The sequence below is a fragment of the Phalangium opilio genome, unplaced genomic scaffold, assembly GCF_054372755.1.
Source record: "Phalangium opilio isolate 3A_F unplaced genomic scaffold, DU_Popi_V2 ptg001662l_1, whole genome shotgun sequence".
In the NCBI taxonomy this organism is placed as follows: domain Eukaryota; kingdom Metazoa; phylum Arthropoda; class Arachnida; order Opiliones; family Phalangiidae; genus Phalangium; species Phalangium opilio.
In genome coordinates, this window is record NW_028324260.1 from 749,518 (window position 1) to 763,886 (window position 14,369).

At 45.7% G+C, this 14,369-nt stretch overlaps 28 non-coding genes across 28 annotated transcripts; all 28 read left to right on the plus strand.

Moving 5' to 3' along the window:
• Window positions 1–46: 46 nt before the first annotated feature.
• TRNAS-GCU (transfer RNA serine (anticodon GCU)) lies at window positions 47–128 on the plus strand. Its single transcript has one exon. It is a non-coding gene; the product is annotated as a tRNA-Ser (tRNA).
• Window positions 129–612: 484 nt separating this feature from the next.
• Window positions 613–694, plus strand: TRNAS-GCU (transfer RNA serine (anticodon GCU)). Its single transcript has one exon. It is a non-coding gene; the product is annotated as a tRNA-Ser (tRNA).
• A 484-nt stretch (window positions 695–1,178) lies between these two features.
• TRNAS-ACU (transfer RNA serine (anticodon ACU)) lies at window positions 1,179–1,260 on the plus strand. The gene has a single exon. It is a non-coding gene; the product is annotated as a tRNA-Ser (tRNA).
• Window positions 1,261–1,744: 484 nt separating this feature from the next.
• TRNAS-GCU (transfer RNA serine (anticodon GCU)) lies at window positions 1,745–1,826 on the plus strand. Its single transcript has one exon. It is a non-coding gene; the product is annotated as a tRNA-Ser (tRNA).
• Window positions 1,827–2,310: 484 nt separating this feature from the next.
• Window positions 2,311–2,392, plus strand: TRNAS-ACU (transfer RNA serine (anticodon ACU)). Its single transcript has one exon. It is a non-coding gene; the product is annotated as a tRNA-Ser (tRNA).
• A 484-nt stretch (window positions 2,393–2,876) lies between these two features.
• On the plus strand, window positions 2,877–2,958 carry TRNAS-GCU (transfer RNA serine (anticodon GCU)). Its single transcript has one exon. It is a non-coding gene; the product is annotated as a tRNA-Ser (tRNA).
• Window positions 2,959–3,442: 484 nt separating this feature from the next.
• TRNAS-GCU (transfer RNA serine (anticodon GCU)) lies at window positions 3,443–3,524 on the plus strand. The gene has a single exon. It is a non-coding gene; the product is annotated as a tRNA-Ser (tRNA).
• A 484-nt stretch (window positions 3,525–4,008) lies between these two features.
• On the plus strand, window positions 4,009–4,090 carry TRNAS-GCU (transfer RNA serine (anticodon GCU)). Its single transcript has one exon. It is a non-coding gene; the product is annotated as a tRNA-Ser (tRNA).
• A 483-nt stretch (window positions 4,091–4,573) lies between these two features.
• Window positions 4,574–4,655, plus strand: TRNAS-GCU (transfer RNA serine (anticodon GCU)). Its single transcript has one exon. It is a non-coding gene; the product is annotated as a tRNA-Ser (tRNA).
• Window positions 4,656–5,139: 484 nt separating this feature from the next.
• TRNAS-GCU (transfer RNA serine (anticodon GCU)) lies at window positions 5,140–5,221 on the plus strand. The gene has a single exon. It is a non-coding gene; the product is annotated as a tRNA-Ser (tRNA).
• A 484-nt stretch (window positions 5,222–5,705) lies between these two features.
• On the plus strand, window positions 5,706–5,787 carry TRNAS-GCU (transfer RNA serine (anticodon GCU)). Its single transcript has one exon. It is a non-coding gene; the product is annotated as a tRNA-Ser (tRNA).
• Window positions 5,788–6,271: 484 nt separating this feature from the next.
• TRNAS-GCU (transfer RNA serine (anticodon GCU)) lies at window positions 6,272–6,353 on the plus strand. The gene has a single exon. It is a non-coding gene; the product is annotated as a tRNA-Ser (tRNA).
• A 484-nt stretch (window positions 6,354–6,837) lies between these two features.
• Window positions 6,838–6,919, plus strand: TRNAS-GCU (transfer RNA serine (anticodon GCU)). Its single transcript has one exon. It is a non-coding gene; the product is annotated as a tRNA-Ser (tRNA).
• Window positions 6,920–7,403: 484 nt separating this feature from the next.
• TRNAS-GCU (transfer RNA serine (anticodon GCU)) lies at window positions 7,404–7,485 on the plus strand. Its single transcript has one exon. It is a non-coding gene; the product is annotated as a tRNA-Ser (tRNA).
• Window positions 7,486–7,969: 484 nt separating this feature from the next.
• TRNAS-GCU (transfer RNA serine (anticodon GCU)) lies at window positions 7,970–8,051 on the plus strand. Its single transcript has one exon. It is a non-coding gene; the product is annotated as a tRNA-Ser (tRNA).
• Window positions 8,052–8,256: 205 nt separating this feature from the next.
• Window positions 8,257–8,338, plus strand: TRNAS-GCU (transfer RNA serine (anticodon GCU)). The gene has a single exon. It is a non-coding gene; the product is annotated as a tRNA-Ser (tRNA).
• A 484-nt stretch (window positions 8,339–8,822) lies between these two features.
• TRNAS-GCU (transfer RNA serine (anticodon GCU)) lies at window positions 8,823–8,904 on the plus strand. Its single transcript has one exon. It is a non-coding gene; the product is annotated as a tRNA-Ser (tRNA).
• A 484-nt stretch (window positions 8,905–9,388) lies between these two features.
• On the plus strand, window positions 9,389–9,470 carry TRNAS-GCU (transfer RNA serine (anticodon GCU)). The gene has a single exon. It is a non-coding gene; the product is annotated as a tRNA-Ser (tRNA).
• A 205-nt stretch (window positions 9,471–9,675) lies between these two features.
• On the plus strand, window positions 9,676–9,757 carry TRNAS-GCU (transfer RNA serine (anticodon GCU)). The gene has a single exon. It is a non-coding gene; the product is annotated as a tRNA-Ser (tRNA).
• Window positions 9,758–11,086: 1,329 nt separating this feature from the next.
• On the plus strand, window positions 11,087–11,168 carry TRNAS-GCU (transfer RNA serine (anticodon GCU)). Its single transcript has one exon. It is a non-coding gene; the product is annotated as a tRNA-Ser (tRNA).
• Window positions 11,169–11,373: 205 nt separating this feature from the next.
• On the plus strand, window positions 11,374–11,455 carry TRNAS-GCU (transfer RNA serine (anticodon GCU)). The gene has a single exon. It is a non-coding gene; the product is annotated as a tRNA-Ser (tRNA).
• A 205-nt stretch (window positions 11,456–11,660) lies between these two features.
• On the plus strand, window positions 11,661–11,742 carry TRNAS-GCU (transfer RNA serine (anticodon GCU)). The gene has a single exon. It is a non-coding gene; the product is annotated as a tRNA-Ser (tRNA).
• Window positions 11,743–11,947: 205 nt separating this feature from the next.
• TRNAS-GCU (transfer RNA serine (anticodon GCU)) lies at window positions 11,948–12,029 on the plus strand. The gene has a single exon. It is a non-coding gene; the product is annotated as a tRNA-Ser (tRNA).
• Window positions 12,030–12,091: 62 nt separating this feature from the next.
• Window positions 12,092–12,173, plus strand: TRNAS-GCU (transfer RNA serine (anticodon GCU)). Its single transcript has one exon. It is a non-coding gene; the product is annotated as a tRNA-Ser (tRNA).
• A 765-nt stretch (window positions 12,174–12,938) lies between these two features.
• Window positions 12,939–13,020, plus strand: TRNAS-GCU (transfer RNA serine (anticodon GCU)). Its single transcript has one exon. It is a non-coding gene; the product is annotated as a tRNA-Ser (tRNA).
• A 205-nt stretch (window positions 13,021–13,225) lies between these two features.
• On the plus strand, window positions 13,226–13,307 carry TRNAS-GCU (transfer RNA serine (anticodon GCU)). The gene has a single exon. It is a non-coding gene; the product is annotated as a tRNA-Ser (tRNA).
• Window positions 13,308–13,512: 205 nt separating this feature from the next.
• On the plus strand, window positions 13,513–13,594 carry TRNAS-GCU (transfer RNA serine (anticodon GCU)). The gene has a single exon. It is a non-coding gene; the product is annotated as a tRNA-Ser (tRNA).
• Window positions 13,595–14,078: 484 nt separating this feature from the next.
• On the plus strand, window positions 14,079–14,160 carry TRNAS-GCU (transfer RNA serine (anticodon GCU)). The gene has a single exon. It is a non-coding gene; the product is annotated as a tRNA-Ser (tRNA).
• The last annotated feature ends 209 nt before the right edge of the window (window positions 14,161–14,369 follow it).

Genomic DNA, 14,369 nt, shown 5'->3' on the forward strand with positions numbered 1-14,369 from the left:
TTAATCACAAATTCAGTCAAAATATTTAAACCAGTTCTAAATCGGGGACGGGGTGGCCGAGTGGTTAAGGCGATGGACTGCTAATCCATTGGGCTCTGCCCGCGCGAGTTCGAATCTCGCCTCCGTCGTTTTATCCGTTTTGTTTTGAACACAAATGCAGTCAAAATGATTTAGCTCGTTGAAATCGCGGAAGGGATGGCCGAGTGGTTAAGGCGATGGATTGCTAATACATTAGGCCCTAAACACGCGAGTTCAAATCTCGCCTCCGTCGTTTTAACCGGATTGTTTTAATCACAAATTCAGGCATAATAATTAAACCCGTTTTAAATCGAGGACGGGGTGTTTAAGGCGATGGACTGCTAATCCATTGTGCTCTGCCCGCGCGAGTTCGAATCTCGCCTACGTCGTTTTATCCGTTTTGTTTTGAACACAAATGCAGTCAAAATGATTACACTCGTTTAAATCGCGGTAGGGATTTCCGGGTGGTTAAGAAGATGGATTGCTGATACATTGGGCTCTAAACACGCGAGTTCGAATCTCGACTCCGTCGTTTTAACCGGGTTGTTTTAATCACAAATTCAGTCAAAATATTTAAACCAGTTCTAAATCGGGGACGGGGTGGCCGAGTGGTTACGGCGATGGACTGCTAATCCATTGGGCTCTGCCCGCGCGAGTTCGAATCTCGCCTCCGTCGTTTTATCCGTTTTGTTTTGAACACAAATGCAGTCAAAATGATTTAGCTCGTTTAAAACGCGGAAGGGATGACCTAGTGGTTAAGGCGATGGATTGCTGATACATTGGGCCCTAAACACGCGAGTTCAAATCTCGCCTCCGTCGTTTTAACCGGATTGTTTTAATCACAAATTCAGGCATAATAATTAAACCCGTTTTAAATCGAGGACGGGGTGTTTAAGGCGATGGACTGCTAATCCATTGGGCTCTGCCCGCGCGAGTTCGAATCTCGCCTACGTCGTTTTATCCGTTTTGTTTTGAACACAAATGCAGTCAAAATGATTACACTCGTTTAAATCGCGGAAGGGATTTCCGGGTGGTTAAGAAGATGGATTGCTGATACATTGGGCTCTAAACACGCGAGTTCGAATCTCGCCTCCGTCGTTTTAACCGGGTTGTTTTAATCACAAATTCAGTCAAAATATTTAAACCAGTTCTAAATCGGGGACGGGGTGGCCGAGTGGTTAGGGCGATGGACTACTAATCCATTGGGCTCTGCCCGCGCGAGTTCGAATCTCGCCTCCGTCGTTTTATCCGTTTTGTTTTGAACACAAATGCAGTCAAAATGATTTAGCTCGTTGAAATCGCGGAAGGGATGGCCGAGTGGTTAAGGCGATGGATTGCTAGTACATTAGGCCCTAAACACGCGAGTTAAAATCTCGCCTCCGTCGTTTTAACCGGATTGTTTTAATCACAAATTCAGGCATAATAATTAAACCCGTTTTAAATCGAGGACGGGGTGTTTAAGGCGATGGACTGCTAATCCATTGGGCTCTGCCCGCGCGAGTTCGAATCTCGCCTACGTCGTTTTATCCGTTTTGTTTTGAACACAAATGCAGTCAAAATGATTACACTCGTTTAAATCGCGGAAGGGATTTCCGGGTGGTTAAGAAGATGGATTGCTGATACATTGGGCTCTAAACACGCGAGTTCGAATCTCGACTCCGTCGTTTTAACCGGGTTGTTTTAATCACAAATTCAGTCAAAATATTTAAACCAGTTCTAAATCGGGGACGGGGTGGCCGAGTGGTTACGGCGATGGACTGCTAATCCATTGGGCTCTGCCCGCGCGAGTTCGAATCTCGCCTCCGTCGTTTTATCCGTTTTGTTTTGAACACAAATGCAGTCAAAATGATTTAGCTCGTTTAAAACGCGGAAGGGATGACCTAGTGGTTAAGGCGATGGATTGCTGATACATTGGGCCCTAAACACGCGAGTTCAAATCTCGCCTCCGTCGTTTTAACCGGATTGTTTTAATCACAAATTCAGGCATAATAATTAAACCCGTTTTAAATCGAGGACGGGGTGTTTAAGGCGATGGACTGCTAATCCATTGGGCTCTGCCCGCGCGAGTTCGAATCTCGCCTACGTCGTTTTATCCGTTTTGTTTTGAACACAAATGCAGTCAAAATGATTACACTCGTTTAAATCGCGGAAGGGATTTCCGGGTGGTTAAGAAGATGGATTGCTGATACATTGGGCTCTAAACACGCGAGTTCGAATCTCGCCTCCGTCGTTTTAACCGGGTTGTTTTAATCACAAATTCAGTCAAAATATTTAAACCAGTTCTAAATCGGGGACGGGGTGGCCGAGTGGTTAGGGCGATGGACTACTAATCCATTGGGCTCTGCCCGCGCGAGTTCGAATCTCGCCTCCGTCGTTTTATCCGTTTTGTTTTGAACACAAATGCAGTCAAAATGATTTAGCTCGTTGAAATCGCGGAAGGGATGGCCGAGTGGTTAAGGCGATGGATTGCTAGTACATTAGGCCCTAAACACGCGAGTTAAAATCTCGCCTCCGTCGTTTTAACCGGATTGTTTTAATCACAAATTCAGGCATAATAATTAAACCCGTTTTAAATCGAGGACGGGGTGTTTAAGGCGATGGACTGCTAATCCATTGGGCTCTGCCCGCGCGAGTTCGAATCTCGCCTACGTCGTTTTATCCGTTTTGTTTTGAACACAAATGCAGTCAAAATGATTACACTCGTTTAAATCGCGGAAGGGATTTCCGGGTGGTTAAGAAGATGGATTGCTGATACATTGGGCTCTAAACACGCGAGTTCGAATCTCGCCTCCGTCGTTTTAACCGGGTTGTTTTAATCACAAATTCAGTCAAAATATTTAAACCAGTTCTAAATCGGGGACGGGGTGGCCGAGTGGTTACGGCGATGGACTGCTAATCCATTGGGCTCTGCCCGCGCGAGTTCGAATCTCGCCTCCGTCGTTTTATCCGTTTTGTTTTGAACACAAATGCAGTCAAAATGATTTAGCTCGTTGAAATCGCGGAAGGGATGACCTAGTGGTTAAGGCGATGGATTGCTAGTACATTAGGCCCTAAACACGCGAGTTAAAATCTCGCCTCCGTCGTTTTAACCGGATTGTTTTAATCACAAATTCAGGCATAATAATTAAACCCGTTTTAAATCGAGGACGGGGTGTTTAAGGCGATGGACTGCTAATCCATTGGGCTCTGCCCGCGCGAGTTCGAATCTCGCCTACGTCGTTTTATCCGTTTTGTTTTGAACACAAATGCAGTCAAAATGATTACACTCGTTTAAATCGCGGAAGGGATTTCCGGGTGGTTAAGAAGATGGATTGCTGATACATTGGGCTCTAAACACGCGAGTTCGAATCTCGCCTCCGTCGTTTTAACCGGGTTGTTTTAATCACAAATTCAGTCAAAATATTTAAACCAGTTCTAAATCGGGGACGGGGTGGCCGAGTGGTTACGGCGATGGACTGCTAATCCATTGGGCTCTGCCCGCGCGAGTTCGAATCTCGCCTCCGTCGTTTTATCCGTTTTGTTTTGAACACAAATGCAGTCAAAATGATTTAGCTCGTTGAAATCGCGGAAGGGATGGCCGAGTGGTTAAGGCGATGGATTGCTAGTACATTAGGCCCTAAACACGCGAGTTAAAATCTCGCCTCCGTCGTTTTAACCGGATTGTTTTAATCACAAATTCAGGCATAATAATTAAACCCGTTTTAAATCGAGGACGGGGTGTTTAAGGCGATGGACTGCTAATCCATTGGGCTCTGCCCGCGCGAGTTCGAATCTCGCCTACGTCGTTTTATCCGTTTTGTTTTGAACACAAATGCAGTCAAAATGATTACACTCGTTTAAATCGCGGAAGGGATTTCCGGGTGGTTAAGAAGATGGATTGCTGATACATTGGGCTCTAAACACGCGAGTTCGAATCTCGCCTCCGTCGTTTTAACCGGGTTGTTTTAATCACAAATTCAGTCAAAATATTTAAACCAGTTCTAAATCGGGGACGGGGTGGCCGAGTGGTTACGGCGATGGACTGCTAATCCATTGGGCTCTGCCCGCGCGAGTTCGAATCTCGCCTCCGTCGTTTTATCCGTTTTGTTTTGAACACAAATGCAGTCAAAATGATTTAGCTCGTTCAAAACGCGGAAGGGATGACCTAGTGGTTAAGGCGATGGATTGCTGATACATTGGGCCCTAAACACGCGAGTTCAAATCTCGCCTCCGTCGTTTTAACCGGATTGTTTAATCACAAATTCAGGCATATTAACTAAACCCGTTTTAAATCGAGGACGGGGTGTTTAAGGCGATGGACTGCTAATCCATTGGGCTCTGCCCGCGCGAGTTCGAATCTCGCCTACGTCGTTTTATCCGTTTTGTTTTGAACACAAATGCAGTCAAAATGATTACACTCGTTTAAATCGCGGAAGGGATTTCCGGGTGGTTAAGAAGATGGATTGCTGATACATTGGGCTCTAAACACGCGAGTTCGAATCTCGCCTCCGTCGTTTTAACCGGGTTGTTTTAATCACAAATTCAGTCAAAATATTTAAACCAGTTCTAAATCGGGGACGGGGTGGCCGAGTGGTTAGGGCGATGGACTGCTAATCCATTGGGCTCTGCCCGCGCGAGTTCGAATCTCGCCTCCGTCGTTTTATCCGTTTTGTTTTGAACACAAATGCAGTCAAAATGATTTAGCTCGTTGAAATCGCGGAAGGGATGGCCGAGTGGTTAAGGCGATGGATTGCTAATACATTAGGCCCTAAACACGCGAGTTCAAATCTCGCCTCCGTCGTTTTAACCGGATTGTTTTAATCACAAATTCAGGCATAATAATTAAACCCGTTTTAAATCGAGGACGGGGTGTTTAAGGCGATGGACTGCTAATCCATTGGGCTCTGCCCGCGCGAGTTCGAATCTCGCCTACGTCGTTTTATCCGTTTTGTTTTGAACACAAATGCAGTCAAAATGATTACACTCGTTTAAATCGCGGAAGGGATTTCCGGGTGGTTAAGAAGATGGATTGCTGATACATTGGGCTCTAAACACGCGAGTTCGAATCTCGCCTCCGTCGTTTTAACCGGGTTGTTTTAATCACAAATTCAGTCAAAATATTTAAACCAGGTCTAAATCGGGGACGGGGTGGCCGAGTGGTTACGGCGATGGACTGCTAATCCATTGGGCTCTGCCCGCGCGAGTTCGAATCTCGCCTCCGTCGTTTTATCCGTTTTGTTTTGAACACAAATGCAGTCAAAATGATTTAGCTCGTTTAAACCGCGGAAGGGATGACCTAGTGGTTAAGGCGATGGATTGCTGATACATTGGGCCCTAAACACGCGAGTTCAAATCTCGCCTCCGTCGTTTTAACCGGATTGTTTTAATCACAAATTCAGGCATAATAATTAAACCCGTTTTAAATCGAGGACGGGGTGTTTAAGGCGATGGACTGCTAATCCATTGGGCTCTGCCCGCGCGAGTTCGAATCTCGCCTACGTCGTTTTATCCGTTTTATTTTGAACACAAATGCAGTCAAAATGATTACACTCGTTTAAATCGCGGAAGGGATTTCCGGGTGGTTAAGAAGATGGATTGCTGATACATTGGGCTCTAAACACGCGAGTTCGAATCTCGCCTCCGTCGTTTTAACCGGGTTGTTTTAATCACAAATTCAGTCAAAATATTTAAACCAGTTCTAAATCGGGGACGGGGTGGCCGAGTGGTTATGGCGATGGACTGCTAATCCATTGGGCTCTGCCCGCGCGAGTTCGAATCTCGCCTCCGTCGTTTTATCCGTTTTGTTTTGAACACAAATGCAGTCAAAATGATTTAGCTCGTTGAAATCGCGGAAGGGATGGCCGAGTGGTTAAGGCGATGGATTGCTAATACATTAGGCCCTAAACACGCGAGTTCAAATCTCGCCTCCGTCGTTTTAACCGGATTGTTTTAATCACATATTCAGGCATAATAATTAAACCCGTTTTAAATCGAGGACGGGGTGTTTAAGGCGATGGACTGCTAATTCATTGGGCTCTGCCCGCGCGAGTTCGAATCTCGCCTACGTCGTTTTATCCGTTTTGTTTTGAACACAAATGCAGTCAAAATGATTACACTCGTTTAAATCGCGGAAGGGATTTCCGGGTGGTTAAGAAGATGGATTGCTGATACATTGGGCTCTAAACACGCGAGTTCGAATCTCGCCTCCGTCGTTTTAACCGGGTTGTTTTAATCACAAATTCAGTCAAAATATTTAAACCAGGTCTAAATCGGGGACGGGGTGGCCGAGTGGTTACGGCGATGGACTGCTAATCCATTGGGCTCTGCCCGCGCGAGTTCGAATCTCGCCTCCGTCGTTTTATCCGTTTTGTTTTGAACACAAATGCAGTCAAAATGATTTAGCTCGTTTAAACCGCGGAAGGGATGACCTAGTGGTTAAGGCGATGGATTGCTGATACATTGGGCCCTAAACACGCGAGTTCAAATCTCGCCTCCGTCGTTTTAACCGGATTGTTTTAATCACAAATTCAGGCATAATAATTAAACCCGTTTTAAATCGAGGACGGGGTGTTTAAGACGATGGACTGCTAATCCATTGGGCTCTGCCCGCGCGAGTTCGAATCTCGCCTACGTCGTTTTATCCGTTTTATTTTGAACACAAATGCAGTCAAAATGATTACACTCGTTTAAATCGCGGAAGGGATTTCCGGGTGGTTAAGAAGATGGATTGCTGATACATTGGGCTCTAAACACGCGAGTTCGAATCTTGCCTCCGTCGTTTTAACCGGGTTGTTTTAATCACAAATTCAGTCAAAATATTTAAACCAGTTCTAAATCGGGGACGGGGTGGCCGAGTGGTTATGGCGATGGACTGCTAATCCATTGGGCTCTGCCCGCGCGAGTTCGAATCTCGCCTCCGTCGTTTTATCCGTTTTGTTTTGAACACAAATGCAGTCAAAATGATTTAGCTCGTTGAAATCGCGGAAGGGATGGCCGAGTGGTTAAGGCGATGGATTGCTAATACATTAGGCCCTAAACACGCGAGTTCAAATCTCGCCTCCGTCGTTTTAACCGGATTGTTTTAATCACATATTCAGGCATAATAATTAAACCCGTTTTAAATCGAGGACGGGGTGTTTAAGGCGATGGACTGCTAATTCATTGGGCTCTGCCCGCGCGAGTTCGAATCTCGCCTACGTCGTTTTATCCGTTTTGTTTTGAACACAAATGCAGTCAAAATGATTACACTCGTTTAAATCGCGGAAGGGATTTCCGGGTGGTTAAGAAGATGGATTGCTGATACATTGGGCTCTAAACACGCGAGTTCGAATCTCGCCTCCGTCGTTTTAACCGGGTTGTTTTAATCACAAATTCAGTCAAAATATTTAAACCAGTTCTAAATCGGGGACGGGGTGGCCGAGTGGTTACGGCGATGGACTGCTAATCCATTGGGCTCTGCCCGCGAGAGTTCGAATCGCGCCTCCGTCGTTTTATCCGTTTTGTTTTGAACACAAATGCAGTCAAAATGATTTAGCTCGTTTAAAACGCGGAAGGGATGACCTAGTGGTTAAGGCGATGGATTGCTGATACATTGGGCCCTAAACACGCGAGTTCAAATCTCGCCTCCGTCGTTTTAACCGGATTGTTTTAATCACAAATTCAGGCATAATAATTAAACCCGTTTTAAATCGAGGACGGGGTGTTTAAGGCGATGGACTGCTAATCCATTGGGCTCTGCCCGCGCGAGTTCGAATCTCACCTACGTCGTTTTATCCGTTTTGTTTTGAACACAAATGCAGTCAAAATGATTACACTCGTTTAAATCGCGGAAGGGATTTCCGGGTGGTTAAGAAGATGGATTGCTGATACATTGGGCTCTAAACACGCGAGTTCGAATCTCGCCTCTGTCGTTTTAACCGGGTTGTTTTAATCACAAATTCAGTCAAAATATTTAAACCAGTTCTAAATCGGGGACGGGGTGGCCGAGTGGTTACGGCGATGGACTGCTAATCCATTGGGCTCTGCCCGCGCGAGTTCGAATCTCGCCTTCGTCGTTTTATCCGTTTTGTTTTGAACACAAATGCAGTCAAAATGATTTAGCTCGTTTAAAACGCGGAAGGGATGACCTAGTGGTTAAGGCGATGGATTGCTGATACATTGGGCCCTAAACACGCGAGTTCGAATCTCGCCTTCGTCGTTTTAACCGGATTGTTCTAATCACAAATTCAGTCAAAATATTTAAACCAGTTCTAAATCTGGGACGGGGTGGCCGAGTGGTTAAGGCGATGGACTGCTAATCCATTGGGCACTGCCCGCGCGAGTTCGAATCTCGCCTCCGTCGTTTTATCCGTTTTGTTTTGAACACAAATGCAGTCAAAATGATTTAGCTCGTTGAAATCGCGGAAGGGATGGCCGAGTGGTTAAGGCGATGGATTGCTAATACATTAGGCCCTAAACACGCGAGTTCGAATCTCGCATCCGTCGTTTTAACCGGATTGTTTTAATCACAAATTCAGGCAAAATAATTAAACCCGTTTTAAATCGAGGACGGGGTGTTTAAGGCGATGGACTGCTAATCCATTGGGCTCTGCCCGCGCGAGTTCAAATCTCGCCTCCGTCGTTTTATCCGTTTTGTTTTGAACACATATGCAGTCAAAATGATTTAGCTCGTTTAAAACGCGGAAGGGATGGCCGAGTGGTTCAGGCGATGGATTGCTAATACATTAGGCCCTAAACACAAGAGTTCGAATCTCGCCTCCGTCGTTTTAACCGGGTTGTTTTAATCACAAATTCAGTCAAAATATTTAAACCAGTTCTAAATCGGGGACGGGGTGGCCGAGTGGTTACGGCGATGGACTGCTAATCCATTGGGCTCTGCCCGCGAGAGTTCGAATCGCGCCTCCGTCGTTTTATCCGTTTTGTTTTGAACACAAATGCAGTCAAAATGATTTAGCTCGTTTAAAACGCGGAAGGGATGACCTAGTGGTTAAGGCGATGGATTGCTGATACATTGGGCCCTAAACACGCGAGTTCAAATCTCGCCTCCGTCGTTTAAACCGGATTGTTTTAATCACAAATTCAGGCATAATAATTAAACCCGTTTTAAATCGAGGACGGGGTGTTTAAGGCGATGGACTGCTAATCCATTGGGCTCTGCCCGCGCGAGTTCGAATCTCACCTACGTCGTTTTATCCGTTTTGTTTTGAACACAAATGCAGTCAAAATGATTACACTCGTTTAAATCGCGGAAGGGATTTCCGGGTGGTTAAGAAGATGGATTGCTGATACATTGGGCTCTAAACACGCGAGTTCGAATCTCGCCTCCGTCGTTTTAACCGGGTTGTTTTAATCACAAATTCAGTCAAAATATTTAAACCAGTTCTAAATCGGGGACGGGGTGGCCGAGTGGTTACGGCGATGGACTGCTAATCCATTGGGCTCTGCCCGCGCGAGTTCGAATCTCGCCTCCGTCGTTTTATCCGTTTTGTTTTGAACACAAATGCAGTCAAAATGATTTAGCTCGTTTAAAACGCGGAAGGGATGACCTAGTGGTTAAGGCGATGGATTGCTGATACATTGGGCCCTAAACACGCGAGTTCGAATCTCGCCTTCGTCGTTTTAACCGGATTGTTCTAATCACAAATTCAGTCAAAATATTTAAACCAGTTCTAAATCTGGGACGGGGTGGCCGAGTGGTTAAGGCGATGGACTGCTAATCCATTGGGCACTGCCCGCGCGAGTTCGAATCTCGCCTCCGTCGTTTTATCCGTTTTGTTTTGAACACAAATGCAGTCAAAATGATTTAGCTCGTTGAAATCGCGGAAGGGATGGCCGAGTGGTTAAGGCGATGGATTGCTAATACATTAGGCCCTAAATACGCGAGTTCGAATCTCGCATCCGTCGTTTTAACCGGATTGTTTTAATCACAAATTCAGGCAAAATAATTAAACCCGTTTTAAATCGAGGACGGGGTGTTTAAGGCGATGGACTGCTAATCCATTGGGCTCTGCCCGCGCGAGTTCAAATCTCGCCTCCGTCGTTTTATCCGTTTTGTTTTGAACACATATGCAGTCAAAATGATTTAGCTCGTTTAAAACGCGGAAGGGATGGCCGAGTGGTTCAGGCGATGGATTGCTAATACATTAGGCCCTAAACACAAGAGTTCGAATCTCGCCTCCGTCGTTTTAACCGGATTGTTTTAATCACAAATTCAGGCAAAATAATTAAACCAGTTTTAAATCGAGGACAAGTTGGCCGATTGGTTAAGGCGATGGACTGCTAATCCATTGGGCTCTGCCCGCGAGAGTTCGAATCTCGCCTCCGTCGTTTTATCCGTTTTGTTTTGAACACATATGCAGTCAAAATGATTTAGCTCGTTTAAAACGCGGAAGGGATGGCCGAGTGGTTCAGGCGATGGATTGCTAATACATTAGGCCCTAAACACGCGAGTTCAAATCTCGCCCCCGTCGTTTTAACCGGATTGTTTTAATCACAAATTCAGGCATAATAATTAAACCCGTTTTAAATCGAGGACGGGGTGTTTAAGGCGATGGACTGCTAATCCATTGGGCTCTGCCCGCGCGAGTTCAAATCTCGCCTCCGTCGTTTTATCCGTTTTGTTTTGAACACATATGCAGTCAAAATGATTTAGCTCGTTTAAAACGCGGAAGGGATGGCCGAGTGGTTCAGGCGATGGATTGCTAATACATTAGGCCCTAAACACGCGAGTTCAAATCTCGCCCCCGTCGTTTTAACCGGATTGTTTTAATCACAAATTCAGGCATAATAATTAAACCCGTTTTAAATCGAGGACGGGGTGTTTAAGGCGATGGACTGCTAATCCATTGGGCTCTGCCCGCGCGAGTTCGAATCTCGCCTACGTCGTTTTCTCCGTTTTGTTTTGAACACAAATGCAGTCAAAATGATTACACTCGTTTAAATCGCGGAAGGGATTTCCGGGTGGTTAAGAAGATGGATTGCTGATACATTGGGCTCTAAACACGCGAGTTCGAATCTCGCCTCCGTCGTTTTAACCGGATTGTTTTAATCACAAATTCAGGCAAAATAATTAAACCAGTTTTAAAACGAGGACGGGGTTTCCGAGTGGTTAAGGCGATGGACTGCTAATCCATTGGGCTCTGCCCGCGCGAGTTCGAATCTAGCCTCCGTCGTTTTATCCGTTTTGTTTTGAACACCAATGCAGTCAAAATGATTAAACTCGGTTTAATCGCGGAAGGGATGGCCGAATGGTTAAGGCGATGGATTGCTAATACATTGGGCCCTAAACACGCGAGTTCGAATCTCGCCTCCGTCGTTTTAACCGGATTATTTTAATCACAAATTCAGGCAAAATATTTAAACCAGTTTTAAATCGAGGACGGGGTGGCCGAGTGGTTACGGCCATGGACTGCTAATCCATTGGGCTCTGCCCGCGCGAGTTCGAATCTCGCCTCCGTCGTTTTATCCGTTTTGTTTTGAACACAAATTCAGTCAAAATGATTTAAATCGTTTAAATCGCGGAAGGGATGGCCGAGTGGTTAAGGCGATGGATTGCTGATACATTGGTCCCTAAACACGCGAGTTCGAATATCGCCTCCGTCGTTTTAACCGGATTGTTTTAATCACAAATTCAGTCAAAATGTTTAAACCAGTTCTAAATCGGGGACGGGGTGGCCGAGTGGTTAAGGCGATGGACTGCTAATCCAGTGGGCTCTGCCCGCGCGAGTTCGAATCTCGCCTCCGTCGTTTTATCCGTTTTGTTTGGAACACAAATGCAGTCAAAATGATTTAACTCGTTTAAATCGCGGAAGGGATGGCCGAGTGGTTAAGGCGATGGATTGCTAATACATTGGGCCCTAAACACGCGAGTTCGAATCTCGCCTTCGTCGTTTTAACCGGATTGTTTTAATCACAAATTCAGGCAAAATAATTAAACCAGTTCTAAATCGAGGACGGGGTGGTCGAGTGGTTAAGGCGATGGCCTGCTAATCCATTGGGCTCTGCCCGCGCGAGTTCGAATCTCGCCTCCGTCGTTTTAACCGGATTGTTTTAATCACAAATTCAGGCAAAATAATTAAACCAGTTTTAAATCGAGGACGGGGTGGCCGATTGGTTAAGGCGATGGACTGCTAATCCATTGGGCTCTGCCCGCGAGAGTTCGAATCTCGCCTCCGTCGTTTTATCCGTTTTGTTTTGAACACAAATGCAGTCAAAATGATTTAACTCGTTTAAATCGCGGAAGGGATGGCCGAGTGGTTAAGGCGATGGATTGCTAATACATTAGGCCCGCGCGAGTTAGAATCTCGCCTCCGTCGTTTTATCCGTTTTGTTTTGAACACAAATGCAGTCAAATTGATTTAGCTCGTTTAAATCGCGGAAGGGATGGCCGAGTGGTTAAGGCGATGGATTGCTAATACATTAGGCCCTAAACACGCGAGTTCAAATCTCGCCCCCGTCGTGTTAACCGGATTGTTTTAATCACAAATTCAGGCATAATAATTAAACCCGTTTTAAATCGAGGACGGGGTGTTTAAGGCGATGGACTGCTAATCCATTGGGCTCTGCCCGCGCGAGTTCGAATCTCGCCTACGTCGTTTTCTCCTTTTTGTTTTGAACACAAATGCAGTCAAAATGATTACACTCGTTTAAATCGCGGAAGGGATTTCCGGGTGGTTAAGAAGATGGATTGCTGATACATTGGGCTCTAAACACGCGAGTTCGAATCTCGCCTCCGTCGTTTTATCCGTTTTGTTTTGAACACAAATTCAGTCAAAATGATTTAAATCGTTTAAATCGCGGAAGGGATGGCCGAGTGGTTAAGGCGATGGATTGCTGATACATTGGTCCCTAAACACGCGAGTTCGAATATCGCCTCCGTCGTTTTAACCGGATTGTTTTAATCAAAAATTCAGGCAAAATAATTAAACCAGTTTTAAAACGAGGACGGGGTTTCCGAGTGGTTAAGGCGATGGACTGCTAATCCATTGGGCTCTGCCCGCGCGAGTTCGAATCTAGCCTCCGTCGTTTTATCCGTTTTGTTTTGAACACCAATGCAGTCAAAATGATTAAACTCGGTTTAATCGCGGAAGGGATGGCCGAATGGTTAAGGCGATGGATTGGTGATACATTGGGCCCTAAACACTCGAGTTCGAATCTCGCCTCCGTCGTTTTAACCGGATTGTTTTAATCACAAATTCAGGCAAAATATTTAAACCAGTTTTAAATCGAGGACGGGGTGGCCGAGTGGTTACGGCCATGGACTGCTAATCCATTGGGCTCTGCCCGCGCGAGTTCGAATCTCGCCTCCGTCGTTTTATCCGTTTTGTTTTGAACACAAATGCAGTCAAAATGATTTAAATCGTTTAAATCGCGGAAGGGATGGCCGAGTGGTTAAGGCGATGGATTGGTGATACATTGGGCCCTAAACACGCGAGTTCGAATCTCGCCTCCGTCGTTTTAACCGGATTGTTTTAATCACAAATTCAGTCAAAATATTTAAACCAGTTCTAAATCGGGGACGGGGTGGCCGAGTGGTTAAGGCGATGGACTGCTTATCCAGTGGGCTCTGCCCGCGCGAGTTCGAATCTCGCCTCCGTCGTTTTATCCGTTTTGTTTTGAACATCAATGCAGTCAAAATGATTAAACTCGGTTTAATCGCGGAAGGGATGGCCGAATGGTTAAGGCGATGGATTGCTAATACATTAGGCCCTAAACACGCGAGTTCGAATCTCGCATCCGTCGTTTTAACCGGATTGTTTTAATCACAAATTCAGGCAAAATAATTAAACCCGTTTTAAATCGAGGACGGGGTGTTTAAGGCGATGGACTGCTAATCCATTGGGCTCTGCCCGCGCGAGTTCGAATCTCGCCTCCGTCGTTTTATCCGTTTTGTTTTGAACACAAATGCAGTCAAAATGATTTAACTCGTTTAAATCGCGGAAGGGATGGCCGAGTGGTTAAGGCGATGGATTGCTAATACATTGGGCCCTAAACACGCGAGTTCGAATCTCGCCTTCGTCGTTTTAACCGGATTGTTTTAATCACAAATTCAGGCAAAATAATTAAACCAGTTCTAAATCGAGGACGGGGTGGTCGAGTGGTTAAGGCGATGGCCTGCTAATCCATTGGGCTCTGCCCGCGCGAGTTAGAATCTCGCCTCCGTCGTTTTATCCGTTTTGTTTTGAACACAAATGCAGTCAAAATGATTTAACTCGTTTAAATCGCGGAAGGGATGGCCGAGTGGTTAAGGCGATGGATTGCTAATACATTAGGCCCTAAACACGCGAGTTCGAATCTCGCATACGTCGTTTTAACCGGATTGTTTTAATCACAAATTCAGGCAAAATAATTAAACCCGTTTTAAATCGAGGACG